This window comes from Pan paniscus, chromosome 7 (assembly GCF_029289425.2).
Source record: "Pan paniscus chromosome 7, NHGRI_mPanPan1-v2.0_pri, whole genome shotgun sequence".
Lineage (NCBI taxonomy): Eukaryota > Metazoa > Chordata > Mammalia > Primates > Hominidae > Pan > Pan paniscus.
In genome coordinates, this window is record NC_073256.2 from 17,039,070 (window position 1) to 17,066,274 (window position 27,205).

Here is a 27,205-nt window from a genome sequence, read left to right on the forward strand (position 1 = left end):
GAAGGCAGCCCAGAAAGCAGGTCCTGGCTGTGGAGGACCACGGGCGGCTGGAGCAGGCAGGCTTGGGCTTTGCCTGGGGCTGAGGTGGTCACAGTGGCCCGTTGATGACATTGTCCTCCATCTAGACATAGAGAACGTTTTTGGTGCTATATTCTGTGGAAATCTACAGGCAAGAATCCTAACTTTGGGTTTAGTAAAGGATTAAGTGATGTCACGTGTCCCCTCCCTTGTACTGAGTCATATGAAAAATCACGCCTGTAGCAAAGGCGGACGTTCCCACACATGCGAGATGCTTCCAAGGCCTGGCTGTTCATTTCCGGACTCACTGCTTCTTACAGTTACACTTGGCTGTGACGCGAGGGGAGTGCGAAGGTCTCAGCGTTCCTGGGCCATAAACGGTAGAACCTCCGGGGTAGAAACCACTGGCTTCAGCTCCAGGAAGCCTCAGACATGGGGACAGCGCCCTCACCTGGCTCTCTGAGGCTCTGCACGTCCACCGCCGTCTCCCCTTTGATTTTGCAGATTGTGGGTAGCTCAGGACCTAGCAAAAGGGTGAAAAATACGTAGTCTACAACACTGCTTCTTAAATAGTAATGCCCACGAAAATCCTCTGCGGGCCTTGCCAAATGCGTGCTCGGATTCAGCAAGTTTGGGTGGGGCTTGAGAATCTGTATTTCCAACTCACCTGCTCCTAGGTGATGCTGCTGCTGCTGCTGCATGCTCTGCCTTGGGTAGCAAGAGTCTAGGGGTGAGGTGTGGAGGGAGGGAGACAGAGTGAGAAAGAGTGAGGGGGAGACAGGAAGACAGAGGGATCGCCATGGAGAATTAGCATGCTGCAGTTTACGTGTATGAATTGATTAACTCTTGGGAGGCTTAAAGTTCTTTTCTCTCAGAGAGAAATAATTTTTAAAAATCTGATCATGCATTGTGAGTCAATACAATATATCCTATTTAAAAATGTTTAACGTATAATTATTATTGTCCCCAAAGAATGAAACGTTCCCTGTTCTGTGCCTCAACATAGAAACAAAAGATTAACTTGAACTCTACTTAATGATTCTACAGCTTAATGGGAATGACTTAATTGTGGAATTTAACATCTTTCCTTAGGAAAAGAGGATTCAAAGAAGAAGTGTACCTAGGGGTGGGGATAAGGAGCAAACATGGAGATTGTGATTTTCTAAGACTTTGCTATGGCCACTCTCCTGCATGCTCGCCCTTGATCAGAGCCACACATAGGGTGTAATTGTACACATTCTGCATGCTGCTTATAAGTATTTTACAAATCTCATGGTGAATATAAATTTCTGAGAATTAGGCTGAATAAAAAAGTTCAAGTAGATTAATTCTTATCCCAATAGCTTCCTTTTAAATGTGTGGTGAAGTCATGGTGTACTCCACCCTGAAGCTTCTGAAGGCATTTGTATTGATCAGCTCCTTGAAGAGTTTGCAGTGGTCAGAGATAATTCAGAAAGAATAAAACGGTCTCAGTAAGAGGATACTTGGAGTCTTCCAGGTAGGAAGACATTTGGAATCTTCTGGGTAAGAGGACATTTGGAGTCTTCTGGGTAGGAGGACATTTGGAGTCTTCTGGGTAAGAGGACATTTGGAGTCTTTTGTGTAGGAGGACATTTGAAGTCTTCTGGGTAAGAGGACATTTGGAATAGCTTCTCTCCCTTTGCGTGTCTCCTGCAGATAACCCTGATATTTAATATTGAGCCCTCAGCCAAGCTCTCTTCTTAATATTTCCATAGTGCTAGCAACTTTAAGAATCAGATGCAATATTCTTAAATATAAAATACACTTAATTTTGCATATCATTACTTGCCTTAAATTGTCATCATAGCCATCACAGAAACATACTTACATGCAATTTTACAAAGAAAAGTGTCTTACATTTTTCAGAAAATATAGGGGTGGCCACTTCTTGAAACATGAACTGAAATGAAGAAATTCCAGTGAAACTCGCCTTTGGTTTTGCCTCACAGTGGATTCTGAGGTAGAGTGGTGGCCTCTGAGCTCGCGTGCATGTGTAGCCTTCAGCATCGAGTCCACGTCAGGGTTTTGTTCTGATGCCAGTCGATGCTGAAGATGTAGCTTCACCACAGTTGGTGGTAGCCATCAGGATCAGAGTGTCTATCGGTTGTATTTTCTTAATCAGGATAGGAGGATTCATCAATAAACTCTAGAACTATACAGGACTCCCCCAAGTTAGTTCACACCACACCTTGTCCTTTAGTCTTCAGCCTCAGAGCTCCTGCTTCCATCCACTGCTCCTTTATCTTGTCTAAGTTAGTAAGAAAAACAACACGTGTTTCTGCTTCAATTTTGAGGTTGTTTGTTCCAAAACAACTTTTGAAAGAATTTTGTGGGCCAGGCGTGGTGGCTCACGCCTGTAATTGCAGCACTTTGGGAGGCCAAGACTGGTGGATCACTTGAAGTTAGGAGTTTGAGACCAGCCTGGCCAAGACAGTGAAACCCCGTCTCTACTAAAAATACAAAAAATTAGCAGGGTGTGGTGGTGGGTGCCTGTAATCCCAGCTACTCGGGAGGTTGAGGCAGGAAATCGCTGGAACCTGGGAGTCAGAGGTTGCAGTGAGCTCAGCTTGCACCACTGCACTCCACCCTGAGTGACAGAGCAAGACTCTGCCTTAAAAAAAAAAAAAAAAGAATTTTGCTTTTTTATGTAACGTGTTTGAAGAATTCTAATTGCAGGGGAAAGACGAACTCCAACCTCAGCCACCACTTCTTCAAACGAAGAGTGATCTTGCCTGGTACAACCTTCTGCATCCATTGAGTTGCATCATATCTTCACTAAAAGAAGAGACACTTTTTAAATAGCATTAAACTAGATGGCACCTGCAGGTGTAGACCTGAGTGAATAATTAGCCTCAGATGTTCTCATCATGAATAGCTCCCTCTGCTCTTATTGTTTTCAGGTATCCTCGTCTTAAAAATTTTTTTAAGTGACTTTTTTTTTTAAAGAGATATTTTCCCCCCTCTTTCTCCTCTTGGCAAAAGTTCTTCAAAAGTTGATGCCTTGAGACCATGACCTATCCCCAACCAATCATCTCAGAGGTGTCTGGGTTTATTTCACGGTTCTTGGACCCTTCTCTGATTGTGTGGTTCTTGAAGATGTCTTCTGGGAACTTCAATTTTGATTTAAATCCTAATTTCTTTGCTTTGGGGAAGAGACTTTAAGCCTCAATTTAGCCTGCTGTAGGACTAGGGGAGTCACGTGACCTCACTCACGAGCTCTCGCGAGGATTTACCAGGCAAAGAGCCTCGAAAATGCGACAGAGCACTTGCTGTAAGACTGGGGGAGAAATGTGACCCCATTCACAAGGTGTGACGAGGATTTACCAGGTAAAGCGCCTCCAGAAAGCAGCAGAGGGCTTTCTGTAGGTCTGGGGGAGCAATGTGACCTCGTGGGGTGTTGGGAGGATTTACCAGGTAAAGCGCCTCCAGAAGGCAGCAGAGGGCTTTCTGTAGGTCTGGGGGAGCAATGTGACCTCGTGGGGTGTTGGGAGGATCTACCAGGCAGAGCGCCTCCAGAAGGCACCAGAGGGCTTGCTGCTGTAGGTCTGGGGGAGTAATGTGACCTCGTGGGGTGTTGGGAGGATTTACCAGGTAAAGCGCCTCCAGAAGGCAGCAGAGGGCTTTCTGTAGGTCTGGGGGAGCAATGTGACCTCGTGGGGTGTTGGGAGGATCTACCAGGTAAAGCGCCTCCAGAATGCAGTAGAGGGCTTTCTGTAGGTCTGGGGGAGCAATGTGACCTCGTGGGGTGTTGGGAGGATCTACCAGGCAAAGCGCCTCCAGAAGGCACCAGAGGGCTTGCTGCTGTAGGTCTGGGGGAGTAATGTGACCTCGTGGGGTATTGGGAGGATTTACCAGGTAAAGCGCCTCCAGAATGCAGCAGAGGGCTTTCTGTAGGTCTGGGGGAGTAATGTGACCTCGTGGGGTATTGGGAGGATTTACCAGGTAAAGCGCCTCCAGAAGGCAGCAGAGGGCTTTCTGTAGGTCTGGGGGAGCAATGTGACCTCGTGGGGTGTTGGGAGGATCTACCAGGTAAAGCGCCTCCAGAAGGCAGCAGAGGGCTTTCTGTAGGTCTGGGGGAGTAATGTGACCTCGTGGGGTGTTGGGAGGATTTACCAGGTAAAGCGCCTCCAGAAGGCAGCAGAGGGCTTGCTGTAGGTCTGGGGGAGCAATGTGACCTCATGGGGTGTTGGGAGGATTTACCAGGTAAAGCGCCTCCAGAATGCAGCAGAGGGCTTTCTGTAGGTTTGGGGGAGTAATGTGACCTCGTGGGGTGTTGGGAGGATTTACCAGCTAAAGCGCCTCCAGAGTGCAGCAGAGGGCTTGCTGCTGTAGGTCTGGGGGAGTAATGTGACCTCGTGGGGTATTGGGAGGATTTACCAGGTAAAGCGCCTCCAGAAGGCAGCAGAGGGCTTGCTGTAGGTCTGGGGGAGCAATGTGACCTCATGGGGTGTTGGGAGGATTTACCAGGTAAAGCGCCTCCAGAATGCAGCAGAGGGCTTTCTGTAGGTTTGGGGGAGTAATGTGACCTCGTGGGGTGTTGGGAGGATTTACCAGCTAAAGCGCCTCCAGAGTGCAGCAGAGGGCTTGCTGCTGTAGGTCTGGGGGAGTAATGTGACCTCGTGGGGTATTGGGAGGATTTACCAGGTAAAGCGCCTCCAGAAGGCAGCAGAGGGCTTTCTGTAGGTCTGGGGGAGTAATGTGACCTCGTGGGGTGTTGGGAGGATCTACCAGGTAAAGCGCTTCCAGAATGCAGCAGAGGGCTTGCTGCTGTAGGTCTGGGGGAGTAATGTGACCTCGTGGGGTATTGGGAGGATTTACCAGGTAAAGCACCTCCAGAATGCAGCAGAGGGCTTTCTGTAGGTCTGGGGGAGTAATGTGACCTCGTGGGGTGTTGGGAGGATTTACCAGGTAAAGCGCCTCCAGAATGCAGTAGAGGGCTTTCTGTAGGTCTGGGGGAGTAATGTGACCTCGTGGGGTGTTGGGAGGATTTACCAGGTAAAGCGCCTCCAGAATGCAGCAGAGGGCTTTCTGTAGGTCTGGGGGAGTAATGTGACCTCGTGGGGTGTTGGGAGGATTTACCAGGTAAAGCGCCTCCAGAATGCAGCAGAGGGCTTGCTGCTGTAGGTCTGGGGGAGTAATGCGATCTAACTCATGGGGTACTGGGAGGATTTACCAGCATCTCCGGAATGCAGCTAAGTGCTTCCTCTATGAGTGGAGAAGTAATGTGACCTCATTCATAAGTTATTGCAAAAATTTACCAGGCAAAGCGCCTCCCGAAGGCTGCAGAGGGCTTGCTGTAGGTCTGGGGGAGTAATGTGACCTCGTGGGGTGTTGGGAGGATCTACCAGGTAAAGCACCTCCAGAAGGCAGCAGAGGGCTTGCTGCTGTAGGTCTGGGGGAGTAATGTGACCTCGTGGGGTGTTGGGAGGATTTACCAGGCAAAGCGCCTCCAGAAGGCAGCAGAGGGCTTGCTGCTGTAGGTCTGGGGGAGTAATGTGACCTCGTGGGGTATTGGGAGGATTTACCAGGTAAAGCGCCTCCAGAAGGCAGCAGAGGGCTTGCTGTAGGACTGGGGGAGTAAAGTGACCCCTCTCATGAGGTATGTTGAGGATTTACCAGGTAAAGCGCCTCCAGCACGCAGCAGAGAGCTTGGTGGAGGCACTGAATGCGTGCTGGCTGTTTTTCATTATGAATCAACGCCGTCACATGCAGAATACAATGATTAAAAAACCTGTGGGTCTTCATCCCTGAACAACACAACCGACCCAGACGGGTTAAAGCATCAGCAGCAGGTGTTCCGGGCCAGGCCTCCCCCAGCCTTTGAGTCAGGGATGCTCTCGGCAGGGTCGCTTCGCCATGTGGATGGTAACAGCCTAGCAGTTTCCACAAATGGTTAACAGGGTTGGGATGCCTAGGTGGTGTCGCCTTGCTGCCCTGAGACAGCCTGTGTTTCACTGAATTTCATGTTGATGGGGAGCGTCGCAACTGCCAGTTTCTTTCTATTAAAGGACATATCCTAAATTCTAGAAGGGGTGTTGCCAATTTGCAGAGATACGCCTTCAATTTTCTTTCTCTATTCTAAGCTGCAAATGAGCTTGAACTTTTGCAGGGCACATGGCTTCACAATGGCATTCTGAATCTTGTGTGCCTAGTTTTGCTTATTAATTGAGCAGACAACTTTAAAGGGATCCATCAAGACCTAGATTTTGAGGTGACACAAATACAAACTTTGGTGAATTTATCACCCTTGTTAATTAAGTCATCATTCTTTTGCAGAGAAAGATCTGTGTGTCCAATGTAAAGTGCAAATGCTATGTAGCTGGGACATTTCCAGTGGTAACAACTCTACTATGTACAAAGCTACAGTAAAATCTAGGAATATATATGTTTTGTTGTAATTTCTTTTCTTCAGCCTTTTTCAGTATAAGACAATTCCTCAATGCAAATAAAGCAGATGCCCATTCCAGCAATGTATGTGAGTGTGTGTGAGTGTGGCGTGTGTTTTCACATATCTGTGTGTATGAGTGTGCATATGAGCATGTGTCTGTGTGTGTCCATGGCAATCTCAGATTCCCCAACATCACACTGATAATTGCATTAAACCAATTTTCTTAAAAACCATGTTTGGGCCGGGCACTGTGGCTCACGCCTGTAATCCCAGCACTTTGGGAGGCTGAGGTGGGCAGATCACGAGGTCAGGAGATCAAGACCATCCTGGCTAACACTGTGAAACCCCGTCTCTACTAAAAATACAAGAAATTAGCTGGGCGTGGGGGCGGGCGCCTGTAGTCCCAGCTACTTGGGAGGCTGAGGCAGGAGAATGGGGTGAACCTGGGAGGCGGAGCTTGCAGTGAGCCGAGATTGCGTCACTGCACTCCAGCCTGGGCGACAGAGTGAGACACTGTCTCAAAAAAAAAACAAAAAAAAACCCCCAAAAAACAAAAGCAAACATATTTGAAGATAAGGAAATATTTTTTGGAAACTTCAGATGCTTTTCTCTCCTTGGTACGAACCATTTGGAGTCCCATCCACACACTTCTGCAAGCTGCTGACACAAGCTGGGCATTGTATTGGGTCTGGGATGTGACAGAGCTGCCGGCTGTCATTTGATGCGTGAGGCTCGTCTTCCAGGCAGCTTTCCTAAACTTGGAGATGTTTTATATATTCTGTTATGGGCGGGGCAGGGTGCTCTCTATTTGGTCCGACCTTTCCCGTACACTAGGTATCAAGGGCTGAAGCATTCAGGACACAGCAGCCCCTGGACCCATCGGAAGATCTGAGATTCTCTCCGTAAGCAACCACTCAGTAAGGTGGCAGGACCTTTCCTGGCTTCAGTTTCTTCACCCCTAAAACAAACATGGCACTTCACGGATGACAGTGGGAGGACAGGTGTCTTAGTATTTCCATGGGAAGTGGAGGAGGATCCTTTAAGGAGCCCATTGGGTGATGGCATCTCCTTGTTGTCTGTTGGTCTTGGTCTCCATGTTTAAAGTATTTTGGAGCTTTGGCTAGCGTGCGCGAGGGATGCTGCCCATGTCTCTAACGAGGGCATGGGGATTGTCCGTTTCTCTAACGAGGGCATGGGGTTTGTCCGTTTCTCTAATGAGGGCATGGGGTTTGTGGCATGGAGGGGCTTCTCTGCTTCTGAGGTCCTGCATTGCTCAGGCAGGCCCTGGCTTGAATGGGGAGGCTGGCGTGAAGTGAGAAGGCCCCAGGGAGACCCTTCTTAGAAACATCATCCATCCTGGGTCCTTCCAATGAGGAGGCTTACCTCTCTAAAAATTCAGATTTGCCGAAAAATTCATGATTCTTCTTCCTTAACTAACTTTAAAATGGAAAACTCTCTCCCTGCCATCGCGCTGGGCCTCACTTGCAGTGAATGCCACGGGGTGACATAGGTTTTCTGATTCTCCTAATCTGTAAGGGCGGCTTTCCGGAGGCTCCCTCTCCATCCTTTCTCGTTAAAGGCTCTCCATAAAGCAGCTTGCACACATGTTTAAACAGTTCATTGTCAATAACTTTAACCTCCTGCAAAAGCCAAATGCAATGATAAGGTGGCTGTGCCTGCCTATTACAAAAGAAACCCAAGACTTAATTTCTAATCTGCAGAGGAAAATCTTTCCGGCCGTCCTCATTTGGCGTGCTTGTGGGTCTCTGTACGCGTGAAAACAGCGAGAAAATGGCAGTGGAGACATTTGTCATCTGCAGAGTATAAATATGTTGCTTTCTGTCAGGAAAGTACTGGTGATGTCTGCGGGGGTGGAGAGAGAATGCATCAGTTGTGGCAGCAGGCCTTTGGGGTGGTGCAGAGGGAGAATGCCATGACCTCAGACATCTGCTCTTCCATGCCACTGGGCACGTGGTTGTGAAATGCGTCCTCAACTGGCCTTTTGCTGTTTTCTCCCAAATTTCATACCATGAGTCTTCATCTCCGGCTCCTCTTCGTTGATTTGAAGCCCTTAGTCCGTCTCCAGTTTTATTTCATTACAAGACAACATCAGCCTCTGGATCTGCTGTGATGTCCTCCCTCTGCTCCCTACATCTGTCTATCCTGCTCCATGTAGGGGACGTCCCTCACGTTTCCCGAAGTCTTACTCCACACCACCAGCTCAGGCTGAACTAGCTTAGAGAGTTTATTCCATTTGCCCCAAATACTGCCCTTTGGAACCCGCCAACGATCCGTGTGTGCTTCAGATAGCCTCGTCCAGGCAGGAGTAGCTTTCTGAAATTTAAATTTTTATCTGTTTACAAACATTTTTATGTTTAACAAAAAGTAAAAATATGCCTAACAAGTATAATTAACCCTGAAATGGAAAAAAAAAAAAAGAATATAAAGTATATGAAGGGTATCCACAGAGGAGGTAGTACTTTGTGTGGAAAGAGCACGGTTTTGAGGTTTGGATACATTTTGTCTGAGAATTTTGTTATATTGTTGAAATATGACATTTAACATTTGGTGTGGGTAATACTGACTTTAGAGGGTTCGTTGAAGCTTGATTAATGTGATCAGTGTAACTAGATTCTAGTTTGTCCTTGTGTGTGTATCTATGTACAGGAATACACCATGGTTAATATAATCAGTATAACTAGATTCTAGCATGTCCTTGTGTGTGTATCTATGTACAGGAATACACCATGGTTAATATAATCAGTGTAACTAGATTCTAGTTTGTCCTTGTGTGTGTATCTATGTACAGGAATACACCATGGTTAATATAATCAGTGTAACTAGATTCTAGCATGTCCTTGTGTGTGTATATATATGTACAGGCATACACCATGGTTAATATAATCAGTGTAATTAGACTCTAGCATGTCCTTGTGTGTGTATCTATGTACAGGAATACACCATGGTTAATATAATCAGTGTAATTAGACTCTAGCATGTCCTTGTGTGTGTATCTATGTACAGGAATACACCATGGTTAATATAATCAGTGTAACTAGATTCTAGCATGTCCCTGTGTGTGTATCTATGTACACACGTACACCCATGGTCAGTGTAATCAGTGTAACTGGACTCTAGCATGTCATAGTGTGTGTGTGTATATATATATATCATTGTGTGTGTGTATATATATACATCATAGTGTGTATGTGTATATATATATATCATAGTGTGTGTGTATATATATATATATCATAGTGTGTGTATATATATATATATATATACACACACACACGCATACACCCGTGATTAATGTATTAATGTAATCAGTGTAGCTGGACTCTAGCATGTCTGTGCGTGTGTGTGTGTGTGTGTGTGTGTGTGTGTCTATGTACCCACATATACCCATTGATATGGTTTAGCTCTGTGGCCCACTCAAATCTCATCTTGAATTGAAATCCCCACGTGCCGAGGGAGGGAGGTGATTGGATCGTGGAGGTGGTTTCCGCCATGCTGTTTTTGTGATGATGAGTGAGTCTCATGAGATCTGATGATTTTATGAGCGTCTAGCATTTCCCCTGCTTGCATTTCTCTCTCCTGCCACCCTGTGAGTAAGGTGCCTTGCTTCCCTTTCACCTTCTGCCATGATTGTAAGTCTCCTGAGGCCTCCCCAGCCATGTGGAGCTATGAGTCAAATAAACCACCTTCCTTTATAAATTACCCAGTCTCGGGTATTTTTTATAGCAGTGTGGAAACGGACTAATGCGCTCATGATTAATGTAATCAGCATAAGTGGATTCTAGCATGTACTTATGTGTGCATGTATGTACATGCATGTACCCATGATTAATGTAGTTCAACTAGACTTTATCGTGTATACGTCCTTGTGTGTATACCTGCACAGGTGTGTTTATATATATGTGTATATGTGCATTTGGGTATATAAATCTGTGTATAAGTGATTTGAAGATTAAATGTAAGCAGACATGGAGAAGAAACACAGCTATCCAGCAACATGCCCCTGGCGTGTGTAGTCAGGCAGTCAGTGCTATCTGCTGTGAGTTACTTGTGTAGCAGGTGGGATAATATGATACAGAATATGGATGGATGCTCGGCTGTGTGTTGCCAAGCTAATCTCCTCTGCCTTGACTTATTCCTTTCCTCCTCCCTCCTTCCCCTTGGCGTCATCTTGTTGACTATGGACTACAGAGTTATGTGTAAGTGGCTTCAGTGGGGAGCAAACAGAACAGCTCTGCTTGCCTTCTCCTCCTGAGGAGAACCTTTTCTGCACATCTGCTTTCCCCTTCACTATGTGATGCAGGGAAATTCCGGAAAATGCGGATGGAGAAAGTGAGTCCACAAAGCTTCCACAGCTACGTGTATGTGTGTGCCCTACACATGTGCTTGCATTTGAACCATGGGGTCTCTCGGGCTTATGATCAACTTGCCAAAAACTTTAGATCTCATTGAAAGCATGTGCCCTTTCACCCGTGAGCTAAACCTTGGGGAATCACACAGACTTTAACTAACCTAAGTGATTGAGTACCTCTCGTTCATTTGGTTAGTGGACATGCTCATAGGGTGCAGGCCACTTCCCTGGAGACATTTTCCGAATGGGAAACAGAAAGCAGATGTGAGTCACACACACACAAAAGTCACCTCTGGAAAAATAGGATGGATTCTGTTTCCTCTGCTTCTAAAAGACTGTATTTAAACTGGTTCTGGTTAGTAAAGACAACATAAATATGTTTTCCTAAAATCTGTACCAAATTACTTCACTGAGAAGTCTCTGAGGATGTGCAGCCAGCACCGCAGGTCGTACATTTCAGCCGCGCTGGGTCACTCACCTGGAGAGCCTGTCCTCAGCCCCCTGGCCTCGCCCCACAGAGCCTGATTCGCTGGGCGGGTGGATCCGCTTATTCTGTTTCTGATGAACTCACGGGTCTTGAGGCTGCTGTTGCAGGGAGATCCAGAGCTGGAAAACACTGCTATAGACCAGCACAACTTCACATTTTGGTCTACATGGATCATTTTGAGAGTATGATTAAACATCTAATCTCCAATTAAAAAGAAATCCATGTGTATACCTCTTTCCAAAATATCCCATATATATTCAGAAATAAGGGCTTTTTAATACAAAATAACTTAATTCTTCCAAACATTGTTATCTGTGCCACCTACAGTTGCAACCATGTTCAAGGTAGAGAATGACTAGCTTGATACAATGGATGTTTAGGATTATCTCTTGCAGGGAAAACGGAGAAAATAAGCTTTTTTAATATTGCTCTTTAAACCTAGATATGTTGGCCATTTTAGGGTTTACCTATATGATGTAAAAAGTACCTACCAGGGCAATAGTTTTAAAACCCTTATTTCCAAAGCTTATAAATGCTTCTGTCGGTTCTACCTTAATTGTTATAAACAGCCTTTTCTCCATCTCTCATTCACTCTGCTTCAGGCCTGCCCATGTCTCAGCTCTGTCCAGCTTGAATTAAACTGTTGTTTAGGTTGGGAAGTGTTAATGAGTCCCTAACACTTCTCAGCTGTCCAGTCTCAGCTCAAAATAGCTTCCTCACCAGACATCTCTTTAGGGGCTGACGGTCTGCAGGCCTCATCTGGCCCAGATATGTATTGTCAGCCCACAGAGGCGTGTGGTTTAGGTGCTGGCTGGTTTGAGAAGTAACCTGAACGTGATGTTGGCTAGGCATACACTTGGTTTTGCCACAGTCTTCGCTATCCCCTACTGGCCACCCTGGCCGATTCATCCCTTTATGTTAGTGCTGGGCCTTTCCTGAGTATCTCCGGTTGACTTCTAGAAGTAATGTTAATTCAATCTCCCTTTCTGTCTTTACCTACCTATCTGGTGACTGTTTATACACACTACATTTAGTAAATATGCTAAATAACTCTGTATAGTGCACCAGATGTTTTAGAGTAATATTAGTTCCTTTTCCCTTGGAACGTGATTCTTCCTTCTTAATACCCGGATTTATTTCTAGGGTGTTTACATCATTCGAATAATTTTGTTTAAATCATTTAATTTAAATAATTGTAAAACATTTTAATTACGTATACTGGCTGGGAGCAGTGGCTCACGCCTGTAATCCTGGGACATCGGGAGACTGAGGCTGGCAGTTTGCTGGAACCCAGGAGTTCAAGGCCAGCCTGGGCAACATGGAAATGGCCTGTCTGGCCAGTCGTGTTGGCTCATGGCTGTAATCCCAGCACTGTGGGAGGCCGAGGCGGGTGGATCACCTGAGGTCAGGAGTTTTGACCAGCCTGACCAACATGGTTAAACCCCATCTCTACTAAAAGTACAAAAACCAGCTGCATGTGGTGGTGCACACCTGTAATCCCAGCTACTCGGGAGGCTGAGGCATGATAATCGTTTGAACCCAGGAGGCAAAGGTTGTGCTGAGCCAAGATTGCACCCCTGCACTCCAGCCTTGGTGACAAGCAACACTCTGTCAAAAAAAAAAAACACGCTTCACCTTTACAAAAAATACAAAAATCAGCTGGGCGTGGTGGCACTCGCCCGTAGTCTCAGCTGCTCAGGAGGCTGAGGAGGAAGGATAGCTTGAGCCCAGGGGGGTGAGGCTTCAGTGAGGTGTGATGGTGCCACTACACTCCAGCCTGGGCAACAGAGCGAGACCCTGTCTCAAAAAACAAAAATAAGAAAATAAATGACATGTACTGAATGCCACTCCATCCTAACAATGAAGCACATCTTACTCACCGCTCTATAACATAACGTGAGGGTGTCATCCCCACTCTAATAAATAAGGGAAAAGAGGCAGTAAACTTTTGGAGAATTCTCAGGTGAAATCCCTGGTAAAATTTCATTATTGTCATTGTACTTGTAAAAAAGACTTAAGGCCAGGCATGGTGGCTCACGCCTGTAATCTCAGCACTTTGGGAGGCCCAGGCAGGTGGATTACTTGAGGCCAGGAGTTCAGGATCCACCTGGGCCACATAGTAAGACCCCGTCTCTACTAAAAAAAAAATACAAACATTAACCAGTCATGGTAGCCGGTGCCTGTAGTCCCAGCTACTTGGGAGACTGAGGCAGGAGAATTGCTTGAACCCAGGAGGTGAAGGTTGTAGTGAGCCGAGATCAGGCAACTGCACTCCAGCTTGGGCAACAGAGCAAGACTCCACCTCAAAAAAAGACAAACAAAACTAAATATAACAAATCATAAGCTCTAAACAATTTTAGAGTAAGTAACATAAATCTGTATCCATATGAAAAGCACTTGTTCAGTTTGGCCTAGGCTCTATACTGGGGGTCTTGTCCTCGAAGAGGGCACATGCTCTGGGGACAGCTGGATGACCTGAGCAGTGAAGGAGACGAGGACAGAGGTCGCTGTGAGTGCCGGGCCCAGGGACTGACTCCCCATTCTTGAGTCCGATGTGCTTTCGTTCTGCCCAGCTGTTGGAAGACTCAGCCCCCCAGAGTCTTGGCAGTGTGGATGTGACAGGGTCCCCAGCGGGACATGGGCACAGGAAGAGTTGGGGGAGGGTCCCCAAGCATGGGCTTTCCCATCAGGGAGCCAACAGGGCAAAATGTTTGGAGCATGACAAAATGTTAACATTTAAAATACACGAATAAGATGGCGACTACTTGCTATGGTCTGAGGGTTTGTGTCACCCCCAGATTCCATGTTGAATCTTAATCACCAAAGTGATGGTATTAGGAGAGGGACTTGGGGGTGATTAGGTCGTGGGATTAGTGCCCTTATAGAAGGGACCCCAGAGGGCTGCTGTGATATTGTGGTACAATAAGAAATATATACTTGATCTCTGCCCCCCAGTTCCTGGCACAGAGCTCTACAACCCTTGGAATTTTCTGAGTGACAGGAACATCTTTCGTTCTCATGAAGCAACTCTTGGTGGCTCCTAGATGGGCCTGATCACCAGAAAGACCAAGCCGTGATTAGAAGTTTGGAGTTTTCAAGCCTGGGCAATATAGAGAGACCCCATCTCTACAAACAAACAAACAAACAAACAAACAAAAATTAGCTGGATGTGGTGGCTCATGCCTTTAATACCAGCACTTTGGGAGGTTGAGGCAAGAGGATCGCTTGAGTCTAGGAGTTCAAGACCAGCCTGGGCAACATAGTAAGACCCCAGTTCTACAAAAACTTAAAAAAAAAAAGCCACCTATTGCACACCTATAGTTCCAGAAGCTAAAGTGGGAGGGTCACTCGAGCCCAAGAGGTTGGCGCTGCAGTGAGTTATGATCGTGTCACTACACTACCTCCTGGGTGACACAGAAAGTCCCTGTCTGAAAAAATAAAGAAACAAACAAAACCAAATAAAAACATTTAAGAAGCTGGTGAGCACACCTGCATGGCAGGAGGGTGGAGCAGCCCAACTCCATGGGCCAGATGCTCCTGTGCTTGGGACCTTCAAGACCCCGCTCTCTGCATCGCTTCATCTGCCTGTTCTTCTGTGTCCTTTATTATAACCTTATTAACAAACCATCAAATGTAAGTATAGTGTTTTGCTGAGTTCTGTGAGCTGCTCCAGCAAATGAATTGACCTCAAGAAGGGGGTGCTGGGAGCCCGATTTGGGGCCATTCAGTCAGAAGCGTGGTGGCTGGTATCTGACGTGGAGACCGTCTTATGGGACTGGGCCCTTTAACCCGTGGGATCTGATCCTCTCTCTACGTAGACAGGGTCAGAGTGAAGTTGAATTACAGGACACCTAGCTGGTATCCTCTGGAGAATTGTTTGTTATGTTGGATTTAGTGAGACAAGATATAGGAAAGTGTTTTTTATCTCTTGGAGACAGGGTCTCATTCTGTCACTCAGGCTGGAATGTAGTGGCACAATCATTGCTCACTGCAGCCTCGAACTCCTAGGCTCAAGGAATCCTCTCACCTCAGCCTCCCAACAAACAGGGACCACAGGTGCACACCTCCAAGTCCTGCTAATTTTCATATTTTTTGTAGAGATGCGGTCTTACTATGTTGCCCAGGTAGATCCTGAACTCCTGGCCTTAAGTGATCCACCTGCCTGGGCCTCCCAAAGTGCTGAGATTACAGGTGTGAGTCACTGTGCCTGGCCCAGGAAAGTGTTTAACACAAAGTCTGATACCTACTCAATGAGCAATTGGTTCAAACATAGTTTTGACTAAAGTAACTCCTGTGGAAATAAATATTGCTTTCTCAAGGGTATTCCAACTATTCTGTCTTCAGTCAATTCTTCTTCCCCATTTCCCTCTCCTCCTCCACTTCCTTCTCCTCCATTTCTTTATTTAACAGTGGCTCCAATTGTGAAACTTCCATTTGTGCCCCCTTGAGAAATGAGGCAGAGAAAATCCCAAGGAGGTGCTCTTCTCCCACCCGGACATCCCTGATCCCAAGGAGATGCTCCACTCCCACCCAGCTTCTGGATTAAGGATTTAGGGCAGCATACTTTCATCAATGACTTCTGAAGGTCACATTTGTTCAGGACATTCTGAAGACATTTCTGATAGCGTACCATCTTTATAGACGTTGCTCCTTAGTACGACAAATCTGTTGAGAAATTAAATGAAGGAGCCCCTTCTGTGCTCTTTAATTTCCAAATGAAATAGTAAATGTGAGAGTGCCTTACAACCATGAAGCAATTCAGCCTGACTTTTGGTGATTATAAGGAAAAGGTTGGAAAGAGCTCTTAGTGTTTAATATTTAAAAACAAATTTGTATTGTATATCGACGAATTATAGTTGTATGTACTTATGGGTAAAAAGTGGTGTTATGAGCTTTTTAGACAATGTAGAATGTATTCAGCATGCTGTGCTATGGATCTAAAATATATCAAACTTTTCCTCCGATCTCACTGAAGCTTTGTGCCTTTGACTGTGATGTCTGTGTTTTCCCAGGCCTCAGCCTCTGCAGCCACCATTCCCCTCTCTGCTCCTCTGAGTTCAATTGTTTTAATTCCACAAGTAAGTGAGGATATGCTCTGTTTGTCTTTCTGTGTTTGGCTTATTTCACTCAGCATAATGTTCTACAATTCCATCCATGTTGTCACAAATAACAGAATTTTTTTTCTTTTTAGGGGCTGGATAATACTCCATTGTGTGTATAAACTACAATTTCCTTATCCATTTGTCCCTTAATGGACACTTAGACTGATTTCATAACTTGGCTATTATGAATCATGCTGCAATGAACTTAGGAGTGCAGATATCTCTTGGACCCATTGATTTCAAATCTTTAACACCCAGAAGTGGGATTGATGGATCTCTTAGTTAATGTTTTTGTTCCATTTAACATGGATGTCCCTCTAACTATTCTAAAGAATGTCACAGATAACCTCATTGGGGCTAGAGTTTTTCTTGACTTCATACTTTGCATTCTTCTGGCCTTAATGCATTTTGGAAAGGAACCAGTTGTTTAGAAATGTGCTCCTGCTTTTCTAACCTATGTTCAAAAAAGAGTAAGCTTCCCCTGCACCCATGGCTGTGAATCTGTGGGACTGTCCACAGTCAGGCACTGAGGATGAAGAACTGGAAGATTCTGCACATCCCAGGCCATTCTTGATGTTAGCTTTTCCCATATGTGATGCTGTATCGTGGGAAGGAACTGGGGAAATTTCTCCTACTTGCTTCCAGTTACAGGAGAATTCCTTTGAAGCAGCTCAACAAAGGCCTGCTACTGATGGCCTCCTGGATGTGATGTCAGCCTCTGGGGCTGCAAGTCCAGTTTAATTCAGCAGCTTTTTCCAGCTGTATAATAGGACATAAAACAGACGTAGGAGGAATGTGGAAGAAAGAGGCACAGTCCCTGCTCTTTTGTGATTTATACCCAATGTACCTTGCCCCAATGTGGTCTTCGGTTGGTAATTCAACATCTCTTGTATATATTATCTTTGTATATACCTTAATATATTAATAATTTAAAGCCCCAGTATAATTCCCTGCATAAAGTAAGACTGAACTAAGTCCCCTTTTTATAATGGTGAACCTGAGTATGCACTGTTAACAGACAGTGCAGTAATTTTCAGAGATCATAGCACAACCACACTCTTCTGAGCTGGTTTCTCTGTCTACAGCAGCCATCTGTATTTAAACAAACCTCAAAGGTGGGCGGGGTGTGTAGAATTCTAGGTATTTAGAAAAGCCAGAAATTCAGTTTATAAACAACTGTTCAAAGCCAAAAGATTATGACGTTAATTAGCATTTCTAAAATCACTAGGTGAGTGGTATTTTGCTTCATCATTTCTGTGACACATTCCAAGCAAGCATCATTGTATGGTATTTATCATGATCGAAGGTTCGCATTCATTTGAAGTTCTGGTCGTTCTCTTTTTTACGACACCACCCAGCATATCAGTTGGTTGTGCAAATGGACCTCCAGCACTCTCCTAGGTGTAGAAAACCTCTGTTGGCAAATCTCCACCTCCCCAACTCTCTTTGTATGAAAGCCCTCTTGTGACTGCTGGTGTTTTCAGATGGACAGAGTGGTGGGGGGAGGGGAGGAAGTGCATGGTAATCAATGACCTCTAACACAACGGGGGGAGGATTTAAATGAGTAAACATGCACACATGTACATGCACCTACACATGCACACACTCCCACACACACTCACCAGCAGACCTTCATAAAAAAGTGCTTCATAGTTAATGGAGTAACTGTCATTTTATATTCACTCTATTGCTACAAAAATTACAATGGCTGTAATAGTGTTTAATGCAATACTAATATCCACTCTAAAGACGATTTTGTTGCATAGAACATATTCCAAGTAAGAGGCTGTGCCTTGTGCTGGTCACTTCATTTTCAATATGGACAAGAACTGTCTCATGAGGCCAGTTGCAAGGAATTCCATGTGGGCATGATTCTCTCCTCAGCAAATATCTCTGGCAGAAGTGTTTTGTAGCAGAATTCTCAGGAGTTGCATGGGATTCTAAACGTGAGTTCAGTAATGAAATCCAGATTTACGATCTCCTTTTCACCATGTTCTGCAAAAATGAATGCAACACAACAGGCACAGCCTTTGAGCTGTGTTATTGTCATTTGTATCCAAAATGCCTCAGCTCAATTCTAAGTTTCTTGAAAAACAGGAAGAGAGTAGGTATCCATCAGAAAATCTAATGACAGCAGTGGCCCAAGATTGTTTCCTTTGCCTTATGAAGTGTTACCCTTATCAGCATCAGCATGAAATAATATTTATTAAGCCCCCTCATGGGCCTGGTGCCATGCAGGGTAGTATTTCTCTCTGCAGTTACCTCATTGTGCTAGTTTTTCAAATACGCCTGATCAATTTTGTTGTAAAATCAGTTTCTTTCTTGTTAACAAAATAGGTTATTTTTGTACTAATTAAAATCACAAGATAATTGAGTTTGTTTGCAATTTCAATGAAAGTGGTTCAAAAGCTCTAAAGGGCCGGGGTGTTAAGTGTCACTGCAGCAAAGATGAATGTACCACAGGGTTCCTTAGTCATCAACCGTGGACTCGTTTGGAAAATGAGGATGAATTTGGGCATTCACAGCAGATGACACTTCCATTATCAGCACATAAATAAGCACTATGAATATGCATGGTACTTAGAAACAGGCACTTAATTTCCACAAAGACAGTCATTCTCCTTGATATGAGTTAGCTGTCTTTTGTAATTGTTCATTTTGCATTCTTTTTCTCCTAAAGTTTCCCCAAACAGTGGGAGCAGGGGGTGGGGGAAGAAAAATAAAACTACTAAACAGATAAAATGTTAATTGTAATTTATGGAAATAGAACAAAGCATTTAGAACTTTGCACAGCCTTGTGCAAGCAATAGTTATTTTGTACAACTAGGAAGACTCTATGGAGTGTGGATTTAAGTTGGAGGTAAAGCCCAGAATGTGGAGGAGGTGGAGTGGCCTCCTAGCACAAGAAAACCACATGGTTAATTGATTTTTGAAGCCCTTGGGCTCACGTGCATTGAGTGCCCACCCTGGTCGTCTCCAGGTGAATGGGTGCAGGGCTGCATTTCACGTTCATCTGGTGTCTCTCCTGTGGGCAGTTCTGATGTTGGTCTTCTCCTGTTGAACTTATTTTCTTTGTTATGATGGAATTAGCAAGAATTAAAGGGGGGCAGGTGTTGAAGATCATTAGCACCTACCTGTAGCTTTCTTCCTGACATAATTCTAAGATTGAAAAGTATCAGCCAGAGCACTATGGAGAAAAAAAAGTGTTATTTTCTACAACATTGCGTGTGAAGACAAATACCTCATGATTTCATCTGTTGCAGAAATCTCAAAAGTTTATCACAGCAAATGAGAAAGCCATTCTGGTCTTTATTTATAAACTCCAACGGGTTTATCTCTCCTTCCTGAACATTAAAATCTGAAAGGCAGTTTGCCTCTTAACCAAGCATCTGTCTCTCGGCATCATCAGCAGAAATTTGCACAGGGGAAAAAGGCGGTCTCACCTTTATCAGCCCATGGGCCCCGTCCAGCCGCTGTCGGTGATGGCATCCTCTGTGTCAAATAGCTATGCTCAATTTAAAACAAAACAACAGCAACAGGCTTCTGTTTTCTTCAAGTAGCTGCAAAAATCACTTAGGGAAAACAAAAAATATCTTATCCAGTTCAGCAATCAAGAGGATCAGCGTGTTGTAACCTCCGTGTTTTCAGCACTAGCCACAGTGGAGGCAGAAGTGATTTTATCCGCGTGTTGTAACCTCCGTATTTTCAGCACTAGCCACAGTGTAGGCAGAAGTGATTTTATCCGCGTGTTGTAACCTCCGTGTTTTCAGCAGCACCCACAGTGGAGGCAGAAGTGATTTTGATTTCTCCCTGTGGTTGGGGTCTTACTTCTCATCTCCACCCGTCTATTGCTCAGTATTATGCTAATGAGCGCTGCTATAACTGCACTTACATCACAACTGAGTAGATCCCAACGGGATTTGCTTTGCTGGTTCAGCAGCTGCTCCTGTGATGCCTCCTTGTGGACTGTTTTCCAGCGTGACTGCCCCAGCCTTGTCCGCCGTGACACTCTTTCAGGCCTCATGACAAGCGAGCTTCTGCCCGCTTCTCACACTGCCTTATATGTAATGATGTATTAAAAATCTTGGCCTCTTTTATCAAATGCTTGATCTTTGTGTCAGATTTCTCCGCTTGCTTTATGCAGGTGTTGGGAGCATCGCTATTCTTCTTTGATACCTTTTTTTAGAATTTTAATGCAAAGACTTGGGATCTTTTCAAAAGTTTTATGCAAAGTTTGGGTATTTGGTGTAAGCCAGAAATAAAATTCTAAAGCCCCAGTTGGCTGAATGGACCCCTGCTCTCGGCCAAGGGGATCTGAAAGAAACCTGAAAAATGAGTTCAGGCCATGCCAGGAAAGGGGGGTCAGACACACCTCCTTATACCCGCTCCCATTGCAATTCAGGTGCAAATGACCAGCATTTACATGAAACAACAGAGAACCCAAGACTGACAAAACAGACTCTTGGTAGCAATAAGATACTCAGTTCCAGCCTGACTCTGGTATAGCATCACATAATAGATAGCAAGCCCTGAAGAAATCGGAGTATTTTATCCCCAAAATATATTTATTTGGCATATTTTGAAACAGCCCCACAAAGCTATTTCTTGTGGAGGAAACTTGGCTTCTATAGAGAATCTCCATCCCTTTCTAGGTCATTTTCTGATCCAGGAGAGACTTAACTGAGTCTGACACCCTTTAGGGTCCTATAAGAGACATTTACCATTTATTCTCTCTGAAGCTGCTACCTGGAGGCTTCATCTACATACCAAGAACCTTGGCTTCCACAACATCCTTAATCTTAAAGCATTTCGTTCTACCCATTTCAACTTTTTAGGCAAAGCTTAACTCTTTCAGTCTTTGAATCTACATATGACCTGTAACCAACCCCTCCCACCCCTGTCAGCTTCAAGACATTTTTCCTTTCTGGACCAAACCAATGTATACCTTCCATTTATTGATTTATTCGTTTGTCTGTAACTTCTGTCTCCCTCAAATGTATAAAATCAAGTGGTAACCCAGCCGCCTTGGACACCAGTTCTCAGGAACTCCTGAGGCTGTGTCACAGGCTGTGGTCACTTAGATTAGGCTCAGAATAAACTTCTTCAAATATTTTACAGAATTTGGCTTTTTTAAAAATCAAGATTGGAAGTGCAGTTTCTGGAGTTCTTTGTGTCTTTAAAGGGTAGTTTGATTTCAGGTATGACCTGCCGTCTTATCAATGAGCTGCCTCAGAGCCTGCATGCTCGTTTCGGGGTTCACAAAGAAGAAACACGTTTGTTGTTTTTGTTTCTCTTCTTATTCAAAATGACACAATCAGCAGAAGGTGTTGAGTGCTGACACTGCCTCAGAAGTGAGGTGAGGGGTGCGGCTACCCTGAGGTCAGAAAGGGCATTTGGTGTAGAAAGTTAACAGCAGGTGTTCAGAACCTTGCCTCAGAAGTGAGGTGAGGGGTGCGGCCACCCTCAGGGGCACTCCCAGCATCAGAAAGGGCATTTGGTGTAGAAAGTTAACAGCAGGTGTTCAGAACCCTGCCTCAGAAGTGAGGTGAGGGGTGCGGCCGCCCTGAGGGGCACTCCCAGCATTAGAAAGGGCATTTGGTGTAGAACCTTAACAGCAGGGGCTCAGAGATAACCCACCACATGTTTTCTTATAGGAGGTTGTCACTTTTCCTGGGTACATTTTGTCTGCCCATCTACAATTCAGAGAATCAGGAACATTGTATTAATGAGGTAGAGGGAATCAAAAATTATTTGGGCAAATGGGAGTAGCTCTGCTTGAGTGCACTTGAGGAGGGGGTTGGGGAGGACGGGAAGTGACACTTCATCCCCCTGTGGCCACAGACTGCAGTCACTGGAGTAGAAGCCAAGAGGGGGGTGTCAAAGGTTCTGATCAGGCTTAATTAAAAAAAAAAAAAAAAGGCCGGGCATGGTGGCCACTTTGGGAGGCCAAGGTGGGTGGATCACCTGAGGTCAGGAGTTTGAGACCAGCCTGGCCAACATAGTGAAACCCTGTCTCTAGTAAAAATACAAAAATTATTCGGGCGTGTTGGTGGGTGCCTGTAATCCCAGCTACTAGGGAGGCTGAGGCAGGAGAATTGCTTGAATCCAGAAGGTGGAGGTTGCAGTGAGCCAAAATTTCACCATTGCACTCCAGCCTGAGCAACAAGAGCACAACTCCATCTCAAAAAAAAAAAAAAAAAAAAAAAAGATATAATGTCCAAACAGTTTCGTGAATTTAGATAAGTGAAAAAGCATAAAGCTTTCCTATATCATTGCCATTTTAATTATTTATTCATTGGTTTTCAATTTCTCAGTAAATTATTGGCTCTGTATTCAATTTTAACGAAAAGAAATATCACTTGCTAGAGCAATGATCCTCAACTCTCAATACAATAAGAACCCTTAGGAGGTTCAGAAACATGTGGACAGATGCTGAGACCCTCACAGAGAAATCTCACTGCAATTGGTTTGATGGGCAGCCTCTGCATAGGTAGTTCTTTTTATTTTTATTTTCATTTTATAGAGATGAGGGTTCTCCATGTTGCCCAGGCTGGTCTTGAACTCCTGGGCTCAAGCAATCCTCCCACCTCAGCCTCCCACAGTGCTGGGATTACAGGCATGAGCCACTGTGCCCAGCCTGACATAGGTAGTTCCTAAAAGCTTCTTGAGTTTGAGGGTGTCTGCTACAGAGGTGACCCAAATCTTATGATTGGCGTTTCCAAAATTTAGTGGAAGCTTTAATTGGATCAAGGAGACATTTCCATTTTCAAGCTAAGAGAGTTAGTAAGCGCTCACCTTAATAACACACAATTTGTTGTATAGTTTGGTTTTAAAACCGGGCAAAAATCATCCATAGGAACATGAATTGGTGTAGGTATTTGCAATAAGTAATGACCATTTTTATGGTTTTTGTATCAAAAAAATGATGATTTGAAGACTGAGCTCTCAGCTCTACTAGCAGAAGGGTAAGTGTCAGTATCGAGGCTGGTTTGGAATTATAGCTGAGCCAAAAGCATCGAAAGCAATGCGTTCTTTTTCTTCTCTTCTCTAAGTTAAAACTGGACTGAATTTTTTCATAGTTGGTAAAATGAATGCTTGGAGTCTTCAACCCAGAGCTCCAAGCAGGAGTCCAGCCAGAGTGCGTTTTTAGAACTGATTTATTAGCCCCATAAGGCCACCTGAGATCTTTGTGGTTTGCAACGTCCTATTTTTTTTTTCCTGAATTACTTTGTATCTGACTTAGACAGTTACCGGTTTTAGCATGGGATGTTGCATACAGATTGGCCACTGCTTTGAAAGCTCTTCTATGATGCATATTTCATGATGAGTATCCTCAAACCTCAAACCTCTCTGGAAAAAAAAAAAAGTCCTGTACCTTTTCGGTTTGATTATTAAACTGGAGATAGACAAATTACAGGAGCTGTCCCTCAATTTAATGAGAAACACTTAAAAAACAAAACTTGGAATAATTGGAAATGGCATTGAACAATAAATAACTTAATAAAGTAGAAAATGTCTAATATTTAACTACAGCTATTTAATGAGAACATTTCAGAAAGAATGACTTTAAAAATTGAAATGAAGAGAAATCACCTCATGTCGGGAGACACGATAGACGCACATTATTTTTCTTGATGTGGGAGACTGTGAGAACTCCTACAGGAGTTAAATCTGATGAGAACAATGTCTTTCGCTTAGCCCCGATCGTGGAAACGAGCTCTGCCCAGGAGCGAAGCGCTAAGGACCAAGCCACGTGGGTCAGGAAGGGGAGAATCTGGGGTCCAGACCTGCACACATTACTCTTAAACGCGGGCCCGTTTTATTGGTAGACAACTAATCCGTGTCCCATAAATTTGAGGACTTATAATCCCAATAATCCCTCTCCCAGTTCTGTTTTTCCTGCGATCCCCAAAGCGGATATTCCTGCGCTTTCAGGGTGCACCATGGAAAGGCTGATAGCTGCAGACTTTATCACCTTTCTGATCTTGTGTTCGTCTCTGCCTGGTACTCCCTGTCTAAGAGACGACATCACCAAGGGCCTAGTTTCTCTATTCACAAGCCAAAGGACCCCTGAAGCCCCCTCCCCTTCATTTTCCAACATGAACTCATCAGCGAGGACTTGGATTCTCAAGAACGCTCCAAATGTGCATTTGTCTCTGTACAGCCAGCCTGGCCTCCATTATCCCTGACCTTGATTCCATCCCTGGTCTCCTAAGCTCTGCCCTCCTTACCGGCCTGCAAGCTTTTGGGATTCTCTACACTGCAGACAGAAGGACATTTTTAAATTTAAATCTCATTCAGTCCTTGCCAGTGGTCCCACTGCCACCAGCGTGGAGGCCCATCTCCTCCATATGGCTCCCTACCCCTGCGGGCCTCCTGTGTTTTCCTGCTGTCTCCTTCAGCATCATCACCGTCCGCACCTTGCTCTCTCTCCTTAGCCATATTTAACTTGCAGGTTCTCTAATCTACTTCACTCTGTTTTATGGTTAGAGCTCCGGACTTTCCATTTCCATGTGAAATATTTGCTTTACTCTTTCCCTGGGTAACTCTTTGTCATCCTTCGGAACCCAGCTCAAAAACATCACCTCCTCCAGGAAGTCCTTCTTATCTGAGTCAGATGTCCTCCCAAGACTGCACATCCCACCGTCATATCTGGCACGATTTACACCTCATCCAGAAATATTTGCACCATTCCTGTCTCATCCAGATTGCAAACTTCTTGAGGCGAGAGATTCACGTCCTTTTAGGACCCTCGCTGCCGCAGGATTCATCCGATCAGCCTGTGAAAAATCCACCCTCCTGTCTTGGTACACAAAGCTTGGTGCTACTGCAGTGAGATTCTGGAGAAGGTGTACCATAAGCAGTTAATTCTCCCTATAGCTTTTAGTATGTTCACTGCGACTCATGAAACCACCTTTGCAAAGATTATGGCAGTGAAGAGAAGCCTAGTGTGTCCCACTCCACCTGGCTTCTGCCTCACAGGCTGGCTGGCCTTGCTCATTTGCGGACATGGGCCAAGCTAACTATGGGAGGAATTTAGTTTACCATTTCACTTGCAAACAAGGATGGCCATAGTCCCTCCCTAAAACAGATCCCTCCTTGGTCAGGGACGGAAACTAATGGAAGGCCACAAGATCAGGATTATGGGAGGGGCCTGGGCTCTGCTAAATGTAGGCATAGTTTCTATAATCCCTCAGGAGTCACGTGGCCAGAGGTCACAAGATTTGTGACTTCTCCAGTTGCTCCTATAGGTAACATCACTATTGCAGGACCTAAGATTTGTCTTTGGAGATGTTTTCCAGACTTTTTCATTCTGGCAACCAATTGACCCCATCCACATCCATGACTCACGACTCAACCAGTCCTGTGGCCCCCACCCAGAGGCCGACTCAGCCCACGAGACCCTCTCTCCACCCCCTCACGACTGCATCCCTAAACAGTCAGCAGCACCCAGTTCCTAGCCCCTTGCCACCAAATTATCCATAAACACCCTAGCCTCTGAGCCCTCAAGGAGGCTGATCTGAGTAATAAATCCCATCTCTTGAGTGGCTCGCCTAGCATTAATTACTCTTTCTTGACTGTAATACCAGGGTCTCAGTGAATTTGTCTGTGTGGTGGGCAGGAAGAACCTGTCGGACAATCACACCCAGCTTTCAATGTACATTAGATATTTTCTTCTTTTACCTGTTCCCTCTCAGAATGCCAAGGATTCAAGGGTTTGATTGGAAGCATTTCTGGGATAAATGTGTGTGTATGTGATTTCATGCTTCCAGATTCGTAAAATAATCACGTGGTATACAGATGCAGACCAAGTATCAAATATCTTAAAAACTTAGGCTTGTTGATAGTAGCATTATTCACAATAACTAAAACATGGAAGCAATCCAGTGTCCACTGATGGGTAAATGCATGAGTGAAATACAGTCTACACATACAATGAATTTTTTTTAAACACAGGGTCTCACCCTGTTGCCCAGTTGCTGGAGTGAAGGGGTGTCATCATGGCTCACTGAAGCCTTGACTTCCTGGGCTCAACCAACCCTCCCAGCTCAACCTGAATATCTGGGACATGAGGTGTGTACCACCATGCCCAGCTAATTTTTTTGCTTTTTGTAGAGTTGGCATCTTACTATGTTGCCCAGGATGGTCTTAAACTCCTGAGTTCAAGGGATTCTCCCACTTCAGTTTCCCAAAGTAGTGGAATTACAGGCATGAGTCACCACCCCATTCCCCATAAGGGAAAGTTATTCAGCTTCATAAAAAAAAGAAAAGGAAATTCTGACCCATGTTACAACATGGCAGAACCTTGAAGACATTGGGTTAAGTCAAATAAGCCAGTCACAAATGGACAAGTACTGTATGATCCCACTTATATTAGGTCCCTAAAGTCATCAGATTTATAGAGACAGGAAGCAGAATGGGAGTGACGTGCGGCAGGAGGTGGGGAGAATGGGGAGTTACTGTTTAATGGTAAGAGTTTGGTTTTGCAAAATGAAAAGGTTCTGTAGATGGATGTTGGTGATGGTTGCACAGCAATGTCTTTAGTGCCACTGAATTGTGCACTTACAGTGATTAAAACGGTATATTCTGTGTTAGTGTATTTTGTCACAATAAACAAATAAACCCTGGTTTGGACTCTTCCAGGTCTGCCTGGACATTCCTTGTAGCCAAGTCCTGAGGCTGATGCCAAGGGGGTGGTGATAACCACGAGTTTGCTAAGAAAAGTGTGGAATCCCAGGTTTCCACAGGCTTTTGCCAACACACCTGACTCTTTGTATGAGAGCTACCATCATTCTGGAGGCAATTTCTTCTTTAATTTA

The 27,205-nt window shown here is 44.9% G+C and overlaps 1 long non-coding RNA gene across 2 annotated transcripts in view; it reads left to right on the forward strand.

Moving 5' to 3' along the window:
• LOC134730949 (uncharacterized) overlaps positions 1 to 27,205 on the forward strand; it is a 94,374-nt gene that overhangs the window by 11,765 nt on the left and 55,404 nt on the right. Inside the window, exon 1 of one of the 2 annotated variants that reach the window (XR_010112889.1) lies at positions 1,559 to 3,346. The exons of the other annotated variant lie outside the window; for it this stretch is intronic. This is a non-coding gene — a long non-coding RNA (uncharacterized LOC134730949). Of the gene's footprint in view, positions 1 to 1,558; positions 3,347 to 27,205 lie in introns of those variants that run through there. 2 annotated transcript variants of the gene reach the window in all.